Here is a 17,040-nt window from a genome sequence, read left to right as displayed (position 1 = left end):
AACTCAAAGTAAAGAAGACCCAAACCCTCATAACTGGACCAATAAGTAACATCATGAAAAATGGATTAAAGGTTGAAGTTGTTAAGGATTTTGTCTTGCTTATTCATGGAAGCAGTGGTCAAGAGATCAAAAGGTGCATTGCATTAGGTAAATCTGCTGCATAAGGAAGGATGACTTTCCGTGAAAGCAAGGATATTACTTTGAGGACAAAGGTGCACCTGATCCAAGCCATGGTATTTTCAATTGCCTTTTATGCATGGCTAAGTCAGACATTGAATAAGAAAGACCGAGGAATAGTTGATGCATTTGAATTGTGGGGCTAGAGAAGAATACCGAAAGGACCATGGATTGCTAAAAGGACAAACTGGTCTATTTTAGAAGAAGTATGTACAGAGTGCTCCTTAGAAGCAAGGATTGCAAGACTTCATCTTACATCCTTTGGACATATTGTCAGAAGAGACCAGTCCTTGGAGAAGCACATTATGCTTGGTAAAGTGGAGGGGAGAGAAAAAGAGGAAGGCCGTAAGGAGATGGGTTGATACGGTGGGTTCAGGCATAGGAACAATTGTGAAGTTGGTGTAGTTCCAGGGAGTCTTTCATTGTTTTGTGCATAATGCTACTAAGGGTTGGAACCCATTCAATGGCACCTAATAATACATGCCCTATTAGAAGCCCTTATTGGGGTAGTAGTTATACATTGGGCTGCTATCATAAGGTCAGCAGTTCAAAACCACCAGCCACTCCTCAGTAGAAATATTGGGCTTTCTATACCCATAAAGAGTCTTGGGAATTACAGGGGAATGTCTACCTTGTCCTATAGGGTCACTATGCATTGCCATAGAATAAAATGCAGTGCGTGATACAGTTTTTTTTTTGTAGAATTAGAATAGAAGAAACATAACATTTTTTGCATACCACTAAGGGATTAATCCAGAAAGTGAAATTGAGAATTTCCCATAATATCAAAGCTAACAGAACAGATAAAAAATGTCTCCTGAACTGTCTTGTAGCATTTTCACATGGATCATATCATGGCTATTGTTGTTTTCTAACACCCACACATGGAATTTCAGCCAAGTAATAACTTGGTTGGGTGGCATTGCAGGGAAAAACCTGTTCAGATACTCGCCAAAGTTGAGTGAAACCAATATTTCCAAATTGTAATTAGTGAGCAAGCATTTCACATAGCAAATGGATGGGAATTGGGAAAAGAGTGTTAAAAATGGATAAGTACATTCACTGCTTAACATTGTCTTATGCAATTTTGTCAGTAAGTTTGCAAAAGGTAACATTCTTTGAATAAAACTGAGAATGAAAAAGGGAGCTTACAATAACCTGATATTCTGTGAGGCTGACCTTCTTGACAGGATGCTCACCTTCAGCTTCCTGAAGACAAAATAGGTGCATAAGCAAATGTGATGAAGAAAGCTTATGGTGCCCGGCTATTAAAAGATACAACAACTGAGCTCTTAAAGGCTTGAAGTCAATCAAGCGGCCATCTAGCAGGGGAGCAACAAAGCCCACATGGAGGAAGCACACCAGCCTGTATGATTATGAGGTGTCAGGTATCAGGATCAGGCATCAGGCATCAGAACCCCCCCCCCAAAAAAAAACAATCATATAGATGTAAACAAAGGGGGGCGGCGGGGCAGAGTGGAGACCCAAAGCCCATCTGTAAACAGTTGGACATCCCCTCACAGAAGGGTTACAAGCAAAGGATAACCCAGTCAAGGTGCAGTATAGCACTGATGAAATACACAACTTTCCTCTAGTTCTTTAATGCTTCCTCACCCCCTCACTATCATGACCCCAGTTCTACCTTACTAATCCAGCTAGACCATAGCATGTACACTGGTACAGATAAGAGCTCTAAACACACAGAATCCAGGATAGATAAACCCCTCAGGAACAATAATGGAAGTAGTGACACCATGAGGTTCGGGGGCAGGTGAGAGAAGAAAGGGGGAACTGAGTGCAATGATAGTGTATAACCACAACCCCCAACACCACCACCCAGGGTGACAAACAACAGAATCATGGGTGAAGGGAGACAGCGGATGGTGTAAGATATGATATTAATAATAATTTATAATTTATCAAGGGTTCATGAGGGTGGTAGGGTGGGAGAGGGAAGAAAAAAACGAGGAGCTGACACCAAAGACTTGGTTATAAAGAAAATGTTTTGAAAAGGATGATGGCAACATACATACAAATGTGCTTGACACAATGAATGTATGGATTGTTATAAGACCTGTAAGAGCCCCCAATAAAATGATTTTCTAAAATAAGTATATTACCAAAAAAAAAAAGAAGCAGAAAAGAAAAGAAAAAGGAAACTTACTTGTGGAATAACTCTAATGTAAACATATAGATGTGGTGTATCAGGGGGATGGATGGGAGAGTAGATAGTCTATAGTTTCTCTAGTCACCACGCCCACCCCCCAACTCAGTTTTGCTCCCACCTTTAAGGACATACAGTCAACAATTTTGTAAGTTGCTACATCCATATTAAACAGGAGTTAACAGGATGGCTTCTCAAACAAGTGATCCAGAGAAGCAAGACAGCCTGCTAGGCGGATAGACTATTGGAGAGAGTTATCTTTGAGCGACATAGCAACAGATACAGTGGTGGAGCCAGCTATTGAATCACTGTGTGTCCGTGGTAAGAAAGGAGGAGTTTATTCATCCTGAACAAATATTCTCCAGGTCAAGGAAGAGGAGTGAAAATAAAAGGTGAGTTGGAATGACACAATGACACAGTTTATTCTCCATCAGCAAGTGAGCGGTTGACATTGCCAAAAGCCCTATTGTGTCCAGACACACTCTGTTATTACTGTTTTGCTCTCAGTATCAACATAGCAATTCTGAGCACTTTATGCTGCATCCTGATTTGCCCTGCAGGGTGCAAGCTGCGGATATCTAGTCATTTTGAGATCGCAGAAAACAAAACAATTGCATTTGCTACCTGGGAGATAGAAGGCGATGTACACCAGCTCTGTTTCCTTCTGAAGCTCTCTTCTGGGGTGTACCTATGTAGCTGGAAGTAATTGAACCAGAATTTCAATGTAAAATAAGCTCCCTGCAACCTTTAATACCAATAGGTCTTTATCAAAGGAAATAAAAGCAAGAATGAAGTACACAGAGCATCAGGGAAATTTGCTTCACCCATGCGGTCTGGAATGACGGAGGAGAAAGCAACGGCTTCCATCCAGGGCTGGGGCAGCATTTGAGAAAACCAGGAACAAATATGAATTAAGGCTATTTTCACTCTTGGCCGTTTCTCTTTTAGCCTCTATGGAAATCATCTGGCATGTGTTTATCACTTTCTGTTATTGATATTTATACAATCAAGGACTCAAGTGCAGCAATCAAGTACAGTCCATCGATGGGTGTTATTCACAGAAAGCATGCCTTTTTTCGAGAGACAATAGCAGATAAATACTCCCTTTGTATTTCTACATACATAATCTATTACCCTGGAAGTAGCAGAGCGTTATGTTGTTGCTTGTTTTCCTCGGAATGAACTCCCACGTCTCGAGAGGATTATTACACAAGTCACATCCAGGTGCCAGCAGGCAACACGATGTCTGAGGCAAACAGGGACAGTGTGTTTTAATAAAACATTGGCCATGCTGCACGTATGCATCACAACTCTGGAGGGGGTTTCCCCTGAGAACCATGCTCTATCAGTTGGTGTTAGTGGGCTGGTTGATGGAAATGAGATGGATTGAGTTCACCTAAACAACTCGCCTTTGATTGATTTTCCATATCATCAGTCTATCATTTATGCAGCCTTCCTATTTACATGTGCTCTCTCCACCTGGCACAATTAATCGCTAAGTACGGGACTGCTAGCACAAAGGTTAGTTTATTTCAAAGAAGAAACTAGTCCACAGGAGTAATAGCCTACCAAAGCCACTGCCACATGGCCCTATCTCATGCAGGTATATCATATTATTCATCTCACAGTACATATAAAAGTGCATTTCCAGCATTTTCAGGTAACAACATTGTGCATAACCTATATTCTCTACATTAGCAAACATGTACACAATTATAGCATGAGACACACATTATGTAATCACACAAAACACAGTACAACACACTGAACATTCCCCATCTCTTGCAAAACCACACATACTCAATATACACACGTTTTCCAATTCTCACACACAAATGCAGTCAACAGCACACACATTCATAAAATTACACAGTTACAACTGTTCAAAAACAGATAAAATAGGCCTAAGTCCTGCTATGCTCAAAGTCAGAAAGGACCTTTTTCCTTCTGCTCGTGACCCCTCGTGTAGATGGGCACAGATCACAGCATGCATGTACCCCTAAATGGTACAATACATTTCTTGACTTCCTACGACAAACTCCACCTCTAAATAAAGGTGATATTTAACGTTCCAGGCTGCTGGGGTTGGAGACTAGTTAGGAGCACGGGTTGACAATCCTACACAAACAATTACAAATATGCCAAAGGACAAACCAGAATATTGTGCACCTTTAAGTATATGAACCACCTTCACATGAGCCCTCTCTCTAAATGTCCTGATTTAAAGAAATTTAAAGAAATTCAGGAGATTTAAAAACCACTATCACTCTTCTTTCATAAGAACCATTTCTTTCATTTATTTCTATTCCTTTCGTGAAAAGTGCTCACGGTATTGTCAACCAGTCGACCAGCTCAGGGACGATGACAGAAATAGAGTTGTAGCTACAGAGGTCTCGGCTGTGAAGGCATGGTCCTCTTTCTAGAGCCTCCGTTTGCTGATCAGTGAAATGAATCGAACACACCATAGACGTCTCTGGGCTGTATTCCTTGTCGAAGGACTTCTATGAATCAGTTTCATTTCACAAGACATGCCAGACTAACCAGGATTCAGGTTCTGACGAAACGGTTTCAGTTTAAATACATTTAACATTTGCTGAATTTCGGATTTCTCATCTGTGAAATGGAGGACTGACATCGGCTTGACAGGATTGTTGACCGTTTCGATGAGATGTAGAGGAGGGAGATGTTGCATTAGTCATAATGAACCTGTGTTCATTGCTGCTTGTCATGGTAGTCTGTCTGGCACACGTGATCCATGTTTGTAAAAATAGGAAAATGGAGGATACCTTTACACAAAGGACCAAAAAAAGTCCCATTGTGTGCACACTGTTTATCACATTCCACTGAAACAGCATGAAGACCGCATGTGACCCCCTCTGGCTCCCAAGACTGGCTGTCACAGACATGCTTCCAACGCGATTCTCACACCAACCGTTCCTCAAGGCACTCCACCTTCTCCACACGCCATTCACGCTGGGCTCAATAACTCCTTGCAAGGTTCACACAGAACTCAGATGATACTCAGGGTGCTGAGATTTATTAGGTAAGTTAACAGGTGAGAAATGCTCAGGACAATTTCTTCTTTGCCATGCCAACAGACAGGCTTTTCTCTGGCCCTCAGCCTCTTGGCCTGGGCTCCGCTTTGCTGTGGCAGTGTTGCAAAACTTTTATAAGGTTTCCAATAAGTGCACAGAGGGAATATCACTCTACTGTGTAGCTTCAATGTGAAGGCACTCGGCCCTAGCTCTGTAGGTGAGCAAACCCAGCTCTCTAGTTAAGTGCCCGGAGGCACTGCATGTTCCATAAGCCAGTCTCCTGCCCACAAAGCACTCAGCTTTACTTGCTCTGTCACTTGGGAAGGTTATGGTTCTGTCTCTTGCTCAGAGCCCTAGTTATACTGCTCTGTTCCTCTGCCACCTCTGTGTCACAGCTGTGACACATGTGCTCTATGTCCTGGATCAAGGAGGTTTAAGGCAAGAAATTGCAGGGTCTAAAGGATGTGCTCCACTCCTAGATCTTCATTTTGACTGGTTATAAAATACCTGCTCATACTTCTGAGATGGCTCGTTTTAAATACAACAGGTTGGCCATCACAATGAACCTTGTTCACATCCTCTGACACCTGAATGACATCATCTCATCACTATCTTTCCCACTTTCTTGCCCAGATTCATCATGACAATGACAGTTATTTCTTGAAGTAACCCAGGTGATGGCTACCAGAGCCACATTCAAAATTCTCTGCATTGCAGATACCTGTTGTATAATAAAATATAATGCATGCTCTCTGCATTTGAAGAATTCATCAACGCTAATGCAATTGTATACAATCTAGCCTAGTTAACCAATGGGTGATCCCATTTTGTTTATTTGACTAGTCTTTTTTCATGACCGTATGTGTGTCATACGAGTTGGTAGAATGTAGATAAGTAAAGCAAAATTGGCCTAATGCAGCATTTGTGGTCTGATCTGCTTGCTGATTCATCGCATAGTGTTGATGATCTTAAAAACTGGCAAGTAATCATCTAAGTCACAACAACTGGTCTCTACTAACCTGGAGCAATAGAGAAGGACGAGGCAGGAATAGGAGAAGGATGTGAAATGTGATTAATTGTTTCCCAATGATGGTTTCCTTTGCACTGGACTACAAATGGACGGTGGCTGTCTACCATTAGCGACCATTTTTATCAAAAACTATGTAGAAGAATGCTGACGTACAGTGGAGAAATGCCAACCCTAATTTCAAATTCTGATGAACATTAGCCTCTCTGAATCCACAGAGGATGAAAATATTGCCCTGAGATGATCTTGAAACCTGAAACCAAAAATATTCCCTGAAGTGTTCTTGAATCCAAATGGTAGTTTAGCTTAACTAGTAAAGAATGTCTGTAGTGAGTATTTTATGTTTTCAAGATCTACTGACATGCATTAAACTGACAACAGCAATTTAAAGGATTTGATAGGAACCTTAGAAGGCAGTGCGTTTGTGTTAATGGGACAGAAATGACTCAGAACTTAATGAAAATAGCTTCCCAACTTGAAAAACACAATCAGCATCCACACATCATACATGTACAAATTATTTAATTGGTATATATTTTGCTATGTATATTCTCAACAACACATCTGTTCAAACCTACAAGAGAATTACTGGCAGCTTGGCAAAGACCACGTGGAAGTATGACCTTGAGCAGTGTAGTAAGCCTACAAATGAGTCACAGGGCAGAGAAGGCTGGAGATCTGAGTCGTTATTTTGAGACTCAAATTAATCTGTAGATGAAAATGTTTTTCAAACTGAAAATCACTATTTGGATATAAATTATTGTACTCATACATAAAGAATGTGCCATTCTAAAATACCATCTTATTTCTAGAAAAGAAATAATGATCTTTTCATAGAAAATGTTGAGAATAAAAAGAGATACAAGGGAAACATTGTGGGCAATGTCAGCAATTCAAAATGACTTAATGATACTACTTATTTCCTCTGATTCTCTGATCTCTAAATATGTTTTCAACCCATGGATCACAATTTGTGTTTCAATATTTTAAAGTGGACTTTGAGTCGATTCTGACTCTGAGAGTCCCTATGGGGCAGAATAGAACTGTTTCTGTGGGTTTCTGAGCCCATACTTCTTTATGGGAGTAGAAACCTTCATCTTTCTCCTCTGACTGGCTTGTGATTGCAAACTGCTGACTTTCAGTTAGCATCCTAACAGTGAAGCATTATGCCTCCCAGGACCCTTATAACACATTCCTTTAACATACTGCATCAGAATGCCATTTTAATGACTGTAAAATATATTGCCATATGAATGCACACTTTTATTCAACCATTCCACTTTAGACCTTAGCTCTTTCCACCTTTCTTGCTATTATGAAAAAGTTAGTGCCTGTGTTAGACAGGGTTCTCTAGAGAGATAAAACCAGATTGCTGATACTTATGTATACATATATTTATAAAGATAGATATATATAACACAAGAAATGAACTGTTAAATTATAAACAGATAGATATATAACACAAGAAATGAACTGTTAAATTATAACTCACTTCCCTGACTGGCTGTCCTTCAAGTCTTGAGGGCCACCTGGCAGTCCTCTGTAGAGAAAACTAGGCTATCCCAGCACAGGCAGCAAAACAGCCAGGCAGGTCACTAACTGTCAGTCCCCAGCTCAAGAGATGCAAATTTTAATTGTGTGGTCTAAAGGGACCTCGACTTACAGCGACACAGTCCACAGGCTAGGCGTCCCACAGGTAGTGTAGCCTGTAAATTGAGGCACAGAACAAGCAAGGCAGCCGCACACTGGTCCGATGATCACAGAGCAAGAGACAAGAAAGGCGAGACTCACCGAGCCATTTATCTCTCTGCCCTTCAATTAATCCCACTAGTGTTTATCTGCCAGGCTGGCACAATAAACTAATTATCTCAGTGCCATAAATACCCTTTACCCTTTTCAGTGATGTTTTGAAAGCAAATCTGGTGGCATTGTGGATTAGATGATGGGGGACCTACAGCAACATTAGCAATTCAAACCCCAGCCACTCCTAGGGAGAAAGATGAAATTGCCTTTTCTGTCTCACAAAGCGTCTTGAAAACCCTATATGTGTCTGTGATGAGCTGAAACCCCCTCTCATTTGTCAGTTTGTAATACATTAGTGACGAGCATGTTAAAAGCAATGTGATGCTGACAGCAATGTCACCGGTCTTTCAAATACCAGCAGGGTCCCTCATTAGCCATGGAAAAGCCTTTAAATAGCAGTAGAATATTGTAAAAAATAGTATCAGAAAATAAGCCCCTAACACTGGAAGTTACTCTAAGTACACCTGGAGAAGAGCTGCCTCCTCAAAAAAGTTGACCAAAATGAAAGCAAGTGACAGACGGGGTATAACATATAATGAGAAGAAGAGACCTCTGCTCACATGAGTAATCAGAATGAGGAATATATGCATTTGAATCTAAGAAAATAGTGAGTTATCAAAAAGGAAAGGGAACGTAGAAAAATATGTATTATGGAATTAGTGAGCTGAAATGGACTGATATTGATCATTTTGAGTCAGAAAATCCTATCGTTTACATCTGGAATGACATAAAAATAAATATGACATCCCATTCACTGTCATAATTTTAAAAAATTTTATCTTGAAGTACAGTTTTGCCTCTGGTAGGACATTATTTATAGCCTCCAAGGAAGACCAGTTAATGCAAATATTCAAATTCATGCACCAAACAGTAAGGCCAGTGATGAAGAAATTTGAGAATTCTATCAATTATTTTTCAATCTGAAATTTATCAGGCATGCAATCCAGATGCATTGATTATTACATTGATAATATATTGATTGGAATTGATAATGCATTGATTAGAATACAAAAGTTGGAAACAAAAAGGAAGATACAATAGTTAGCAATTTTGTTCATGGTGATAGAACCGAAGCTAGAGATCACATGGTAGAATTTTATAAGGCAAAACTTTTTCATTGTAAACACTATTTTAAACATCATAATTGGCACTGATGTAAGTGCACCTGGTCAGATGAATACATGGGAGTCCAATTCATTGTGTCTGTGAAAATAGACAATGGAGAAGCTTAATTTCATCAGCCCAAACAGGGTTGAGGGGTGACTGTGGAAAAGACCAGCAATTGCTCATATGCTAGGGTGAGGTTTATTGTGCCATTCTGGCCATTAGGAACATGTGGGATTAATAAGGTTCCAGTTTGAATGGAGGATAAAGAGATAAATGGTTTGGCAAGGCCTGCCCCTCTTGCTCTTGCTCTCAGGTGATCAGACCAGCATGTGGCTGCTTTAGCTATTTCTCTGCCTCAACTTGTGAGCTGCACTACCTGTGGGACAGCCAACACTTGGATTGTGCCACTAGAGGTTGAGGTTCCTTCGATACCTGGTTCACCATGCTGCTGGTATATACTTGAGCTTAAGCTTAAGGCTATTGGATCCTGTAGTCTTGCTGACCTGCTTCACTAAATTCCCAAGCTGCTGACTGTTGGTGACCTGCCCTGCTGGTTGCTGCCTGTGGCTGGACTGCCTGAATTGGCTGAGGGAAAACTCAGCTGTCTGCTTCTTTGACCTTGGATACAGCAACCCTCATGAGTTGAAGGACTTCCAGTATATTAACTGTTTCAAGGAACTGAGTTGAACTGAGCCTTCTGTACTGCTGTATGGACTAATTAGCTGTTATATTCCTTCATGCTGTATATGTATATTCATAATTGTCCTGGTTTTGTTACTCTAGACAACCCTGTCTAACGTAGTTAGCTTAAATTAAAGAAAATTAGAGGAAGCTATAGAGCTGTGTGAGGCTGTGATGTCTAGAGAAAGAAAACCAGTTGAAATCATATATATTTAAGAAAAAAATTACCATATATACTCAAGTATAAGCCAACCCGAGTATCAGTTGAGGCACCTAATTTTACCCCAAAAACTGCGTCAAAAATGCGCTAAAAATCTCGGCTTATACATGAGTGTATACGGTATATCAAAAAAGAATTTTATATCAAGAAGACATCCAGTCCCATGTAATTCAAGGCCATGGATCCAATGTTAGCCAGAACCTTCTTCAGACTCACAGGGTTGCTGCAGGATGATGAAGGAGATTGGTGAAGCTGGGAGCAGGGAAGTCACAGTACCCGCTGGCAAGGATCCAAGGTCAAGGGAAACATGGCAAGGGACTAGAAGCTCCCAAGTTGGCTGCTTGGGTCACTGGCCCAAAGCGTAGTCCTGCCCCAGGAGGCAGACTAAATCTCAGCAAGAATGAAGGCAAAGGGTGAGAGAGAAATATCAGCGGTTAGAAACCATGAACTTCTCCACAGGAGCAAGATAGTTACAGTTCTAGAAATGCACAGGAGCAGTTCTACCATGCCCGATTGGGTTGCTACAAGTCAGCATTGACTTCATGGCAGAGAGAGGGAGAGAGCGAGGGAGAGAGAGACAGAGAGAGAGAGAGAGAGAGAGACAGAGAGACAGAGAGAAAATATTCAATATCCTTCACCAGTACAATAATTATAAAGTGTCAGCTTTTCTTTGATCTTTTTCTTTTCTTTCTTTTTCACTATTGAGCCGTGGTCACCTGGTGGGTGATATTTTGGGCTGCTAACCACCAGGTCAGCAATTCAAACCCATGAGCTTCTCCCTGTTCCCAGAAAGGTTTACTGCCTCAAAAACCCATACAAAGAGTTCCACTTCATCTTACATGATCACCATGAGTCAAAATTGACTCAATGATTAACGATTTAAAGATTTTATTCACTGTTGATCTTCTGCATGCTTTTGATAAGACTGACAAAACCATGGCTTAGATCAGGTGCACCTTTGTCTTCAAAGTGATATTTTTGCTTTTTAGCCCTCTGAAGAGTTCTTTTTAATTAGAATTGCCCATTGGCTTCTTAATTGCTGCTTCCATGGACCTTGATTGTGAATCCAAATTAAATGTAAGCCTTGATAACTTTAATCTGTTCTTCTCTGTCATGATATTGCTTATTAATCCACTTGCGAAGATATTCATTTGGCTTGGATTTTACGTTGACGTAGGATCCAAACTTAAGACTGTACATTTCTTCTTCATCAGTAAGTGCTTCAAGTCAGCTTCATTTCTAGCCAGCAACGTTCTGTGACCTGCACACTGCAGGTTGTTCCTAAGTCTTCTTCCAGTCCTGATGCTGTATTCTCCACATAGCCCAATTTCTCAAGTTATGTAATCATAAGTATGCTCGAACCTGTCTCTACATATGTATCCATTTAATGTCTTAGAATCAATATTCCAATTTAATTTGTTGATTCAATGAATAACACCATCAGTGTGTTAGGTGCTAGTGATATATAGCAAGGACACACCTCACATCACACACCATCCCTCTCTATAAAATGACTAAGGGGTATTCATGGAGTTAATATCAGTGACTTTTCCAAGTAAGCAAATTAAATGTTTGTAGCTGCAGAGTATGCATAACACATCTATAATTAATTGTTAAAATGATTTATTGTATAGTCATCTAAGAATTAAAATAAAGAGTCACGGTTTATATAAACAAGGAGGAGTATAAGATTTACTTTGAAAAAATATTTTAAATCAATATATAGTTTAATAGCATTTTCCTTATTAAAATATGAGAGAGTATCCCCCCAAAATGGAATTACACTGGGCAGAGTGGAGCTTTTGTATTATGAATTTTTCCTACTAGGCAAGCATCTAGCAACTCACTGAGTTAGTGCACCCAGTGGCTTTACCTGGGAAGGTTATCTCTGGTCACAATTGATTTTTTTCAGAAAAGCAGTTTCATTCAAACCTTTCTTTCTGTGATGGTGAATTTAAACAGTGTGAGGCTGTGCAATTTTGTTTCCTGCTTGGGAAAAATGCTGCAGAGACTGTTGTGATGTTGAACACAACTTACAAGGACAGCACTATGGGAAAAACTCAAGTGTACGAATGGTTTTCTTGTTTCCAAAAGGTGAAATATCAATTGATGACAAACCTCATTCTGGATGTCCATCAACTTCCTGAAGAGACGAAAATATTGACTCTTGTGCATTTGGAGCTTGTTCCACCAGATCTGACTGTTAATCAAGCTTTTTATTTAGAAGTTCTGAAAAGATTGCATAATAGTATGTGACAAAAAAAGGTCTGATTTGTGGCAGAGAGAGGAATGGTTTGGCTACCATGAACTTGCTCATGCAGCCCTCTCAGTGCACCAGCATTTGACAAAAACCAGAATGTCTCTCTTGTCCCACTCCCCTGACTCACCTGACCTGACTCCAGGCAACTTCTTTTTGTTTCTGTGAATGAAGAGGGACATGAAAGGACAGCAAATTGATGATGTAGAAGAGGTGAAGAAAAAGACAAGGGAGGTGCTGTCAGCAATCCAAACAGACGAGTTTGGAAAACAGTTCCAAGAATGGAATTGCAGATTTGGCAAATGTATTAAGTGTACTAGAGAGTACTTTGAAGGTGATAATGTTGTTTTATAAAAAAATTTAAATACATAGGTTTGAAAAAAAATTGTTTTGGGGGGCGTACCCCATCGTAGCTTTAAAATGCATGATATTTATTCTTTCCTACAGGGACCGCCATGTCAACTCTTGGAACAAGCATTCCCATGAATTTAAGGGGAAGGGTACTTCTTGAGTGTTTCAATTTCTGTGAAAGATTGAATATGCTAGATGATTGAAGATAACTTATCGAGACTTGCAGCTTGTGTCTAAAGGCAAACAGATTAGTCCTCAAGAAACCCCTTGAACCATCCACTTTCCTGACATGTCATTCTGTTTAAAGATGAGAGTCTTTGGATATTTCATGGTTGGGAAAACAAAAATTAGAGAAACATGCATTAGTTTCTCTAATATTAGTTACAATATTCTTATTGTAATATCCACTTACATTTCTACATTCATATGGTGTGAGAAAAATTAACATTTAAAAAGGCAGAATCTTATTACTCTCTAGCATACAGTACAAATACTACACTGTATTTGCTTTAATATTAATAAAATATTTATATATCTATTTAAAGTTAATAATGCACTTTCACTGTGTGTGTGTGTGTGTGTGAGAGAGAGAGAGAGAGAGAGAGAGAGAATCAAAACAAAATAACTCAAAGTGAGAATTGATAACTGGTGAGGCAGTGGTTTATTTGTTGGGCTGCTCACTGCAAGTTCAACAGTTTGAAACCACCAACTGCTTCTATATATTTCTATATAGAAAGGTGAGACTTTCTACTCCCATAAAGAATCACAACCTCAGAAAACCACAGAGGCAATTCTATGCTGTATTACAGAGTTGTTATGAGTTGGCATGAACTCATAGTGAGTTAAGAATGAGGTTTGCTGACCCCACAGAACTCAAACAAATCCACTGCCATTTAACCATTTCTGACACACAGGGACCCTATTTCAGTGGAAATAAAATACATTTCTCTAAAAAATAAGAAGTGGCAAAATTTGTGATATAATGTCTTGGAACTCTAATTCTAACATGTTTTCAGTTTGAAAGAGGATCTCCATACTGGATCCAATTTAATAAGTAGTTCTGCCATTTATTTTTATTTATTGTTTTTACAAAATACAGTTATATTACTTTAGAAAAAGCCGGAGGAATACGTTTTCATATATTTACACATTGCTATGTGCTGACTCATTACCCTGAAAATAACCTTAGGGCTACCTATTATTTTTATTTCCCACCATATTGTTTTATAATCTTTACATTATGAAGCATACACTATGTGATCAAGAAAATATAAATCATGTGGCTTCACCTCTTCGTAAAAGTGTCTAATTAAGATTAAACTTGTCCCTGTGGTAAATGTAAAATGATTTAATTATAATCAAAATGATCTCAATTGAATAGCTTCTGTTTCAAAGAGTCACTCTCCCAGTGCTAAGAAGCTCATTAAATTCAATTTGCAGTAATGTACTGCTGTCATGTTTCCTTTCTAAACCACAGTATTATATTAAAGTTCTTTGATTATTTCCCTGTAGGGCAGCATTAATGTGACACACCATGTAGAAGAAAAGCTCAAAAGAGACTGAAAGATGCACTACTTTTTTATCTCTCTCAATAGAAACTAATGTTGAGCTGCATGAAAAAGGTGTAGTAAGGAGCTGTATAAAAGGGTTGTTTTTATTTTTTGTCCAATCTGTATGATAAAAACTTAGGCAATAGTGAAGACAACAGTTTTTATTACTGTCCACACTGAAAGCAAAGGGACTTGAATACGTGTCTCATGGCAAGCATGTTGGTGTTTCTATATCATCCTAATGATGCACTTTAGCATGTATTTTCTCTTCATCCTGGGCATGATTTCCCCATGTATATCTGTATATTAAGGTTTCATTATTTTTTTCAAGACAGTTAGCTCTTCTGATAATGCAAAATTAATCTTTATCAAAGGGAAAATCCTCTCAATCTAAAGTTATTCAGTCATACAAAGTGTGCATAAAAGAGTCATTTCATTGATCAGTCTGGTACTTAGAGGTGTCAATGAGTGATTTTTAAAAGTTATTTTCATTTTTAAGTACTTTTTTTTCTGGCTCCTGTCCTCAGAAAAAATCATACCTCATTAAGAGAATTGTTGAAGTAATCAATCTTCAATTAGAAATAGAGAATTTCTTAATAAAATTGTCATAACATACAAACAAAACAACAAAAAAGCAAACATGCATTGCTATTAAGTCAATAGTGACTCATATAGCTACTTGGTAGGCCTGAATAGCACTACCCTTGCGGATTTCTGAGACTAGCTCCTTAAGGGAGTGAAAAGTCTCATCTTCTTCTTCGAACTGCTGCCCTTGCAGTTCACAGTCCAACAGTGACTGTTGTGCCAGGGCTCCCAGTCATATCACAGGCACAGCTACAAGAACGGACAAATACCATGTGCCCAAATATGTTTAAGTGAATGCTTTATCAATGGTCACACCTACAGTTATAAAGACATGTCACATCTACAATTCTGGGACTATGGAAAAGGTGTACTATACGTCAAAGACAGAGGCAGCTGGAAATTTGGAAATAATGTACACCGAGGATGCCTTTTCACCGTTTTAGTTACCCTGTTAAACAAATGTATCAATACAAAAATCAAATGCAATATAGAGTGAAGTTCATTGCAACTTACCCAGAACCAAAATAACAATTGTTGCTGGTTAGCTTTCAATGATTTGCTTAAGTTAAAATAAACTCATCTAGATGTTGCAGGGGAAAAAAAAATCTTATCAAACTTTTAGATTTTTGTTCAACCTTTGGTGACAGTTTGTCTACCTAATTTCTCTCCTCCCTCCCTCCTGCCTTTCTTTCTTTCTCTCTTTCCTTCCTTCAAATCTTTCTTTCCTTGTTTTGTCTGTCCCTTATTTCATCCTTCCCATATTTATTTCCCCCTCCTCCCTTACTTCCTTTCGAATTCTGACTGCTTGTTTTCAGTCATCAAAGTTACGTAAAACATATTCTTTGCAAAAATATGGAACCAGCCCATCCCATAATCCACAGCGCAGTGATTGCCCTTTGCCCACATCCTCTGAAACGCCATGCACGCACGACCAAAGTGATAGGTGAGAATTAAAATAGTTTTCTGATGTAATTTGCAGTTATTGGTTTGTTAATGAGATTTAAAATATCTGTGGGTGTTTCATGTAATTATTTTGTGTTTCATCTTTGTTAGTTGACTATTGACATACTAAGTGGGAACATTTCCTTTTCTAACTGAGAATTAGGGTCTCTCTTTCTGAAGAACATTTTTTCTATCATATTTATAAGAAGTCCTGGTGGCATAATCGTTGTGCTTCCCTGTCAAGTGAGAGGTCAGGGGTTGCTCTGAACTCCCCAGGACTCTGTGGGAGATGAGGCCCACTGCTCCCAGGCAGGGAACAGCCTCCAGTACCCCTTGGGGCATCCCACTCTGACCTAGGGCTGCTTTCAGTCAGTATGGACTCCCCCACAACAGGGTAATTAAGTGTTTGTTTGATGAACATGCTTTCCCTCTTTCTGAAAACTGTCATTAACTCGTATTAATTCAATGATTGTTTATCCATTTTATACTCCTTGAGGAAAGAATCCTGTCTTGTTCATTTTTAGAATCCCGATACATTCTAGCAGAGTGTTTTATGAGGGTAGAGCAAGTGGTTTGCGATCAGCTGCTCACCCCACAGGAAGACCCTGGGAGAAAGGCCCAGAGATGTGCTATAGCAGACAGTCCAGGCAGGAGAACTCAGAACACATGGAATCACCAGGAGCTGGATCTCTCTGTGGAGCTTGGTGTCTTCTTGGTGGCTAAATACATTGAAATTATGCTATTTAAAAATATCAGCCCTTCTTCTTTCATCTTGATTTCCGAGGATCATGTGTGCAGCTGTCTGCATCTATATCTCTTTACATAGCAGCTAGAATTGTAGCCAAATCGGTAACGACATTCAAATATTGACTGAATGGATTTGCTTTTATCTTAATTCTACATAATGGAGACTGTATTTACTAAGGGCAGCAGTCTTAGTAGTCATTGAGATCCATCTGATATCCAAATAATTTTTACTGCTTTGCTTGTACACACATTAAAAAAAAATCATTTTATGGGAGCGTCATACAACCCTTATCACAATCCATCCATCCATGTGTCAATCATATTTGTATATTTGTTTCCCTCATCATTCTCACAACATTTGCTTTCTACTTGAACCCTTGGTATCAGCTCCTCA

The 17,040-nt window shown here is 39.2% G+C and overlaps 1 protein-coding gene across 2 annotated transcripts in view; it reads right to left on the bottom strand.

The window, feature by feature from the left end:
• The window catches only part of LRRC4C (leucine rich repeat containing 4C), a 1,557,030-nt gene that overhangs the window by 703,582 nt on the left and 836,408 nt on the right, over positions 1–17,040 (bottom strand). The window lies entirely within an intron of this gene.

The sequence above is a fragment of the Echinops telfairi genome, unplaced genomic scaffold (genome assembly GCF_000313985.2).
Source record: "Echinops telfairi isolate 266 unplaced genomic scaffold, ASM31398v2 ScPeMD7_60;HRSCAF=208, whole genome shotgun sequence".
Lineage (NCBI taxonomy): Eukaryota > Metazoa > Chordata > Mammalia > Afrosoricida > Tenrecidae > Echinops > Echinops telfairi.
This window is presented reverse-complemented; position numbering and strand designations above follow the sequence as displayed.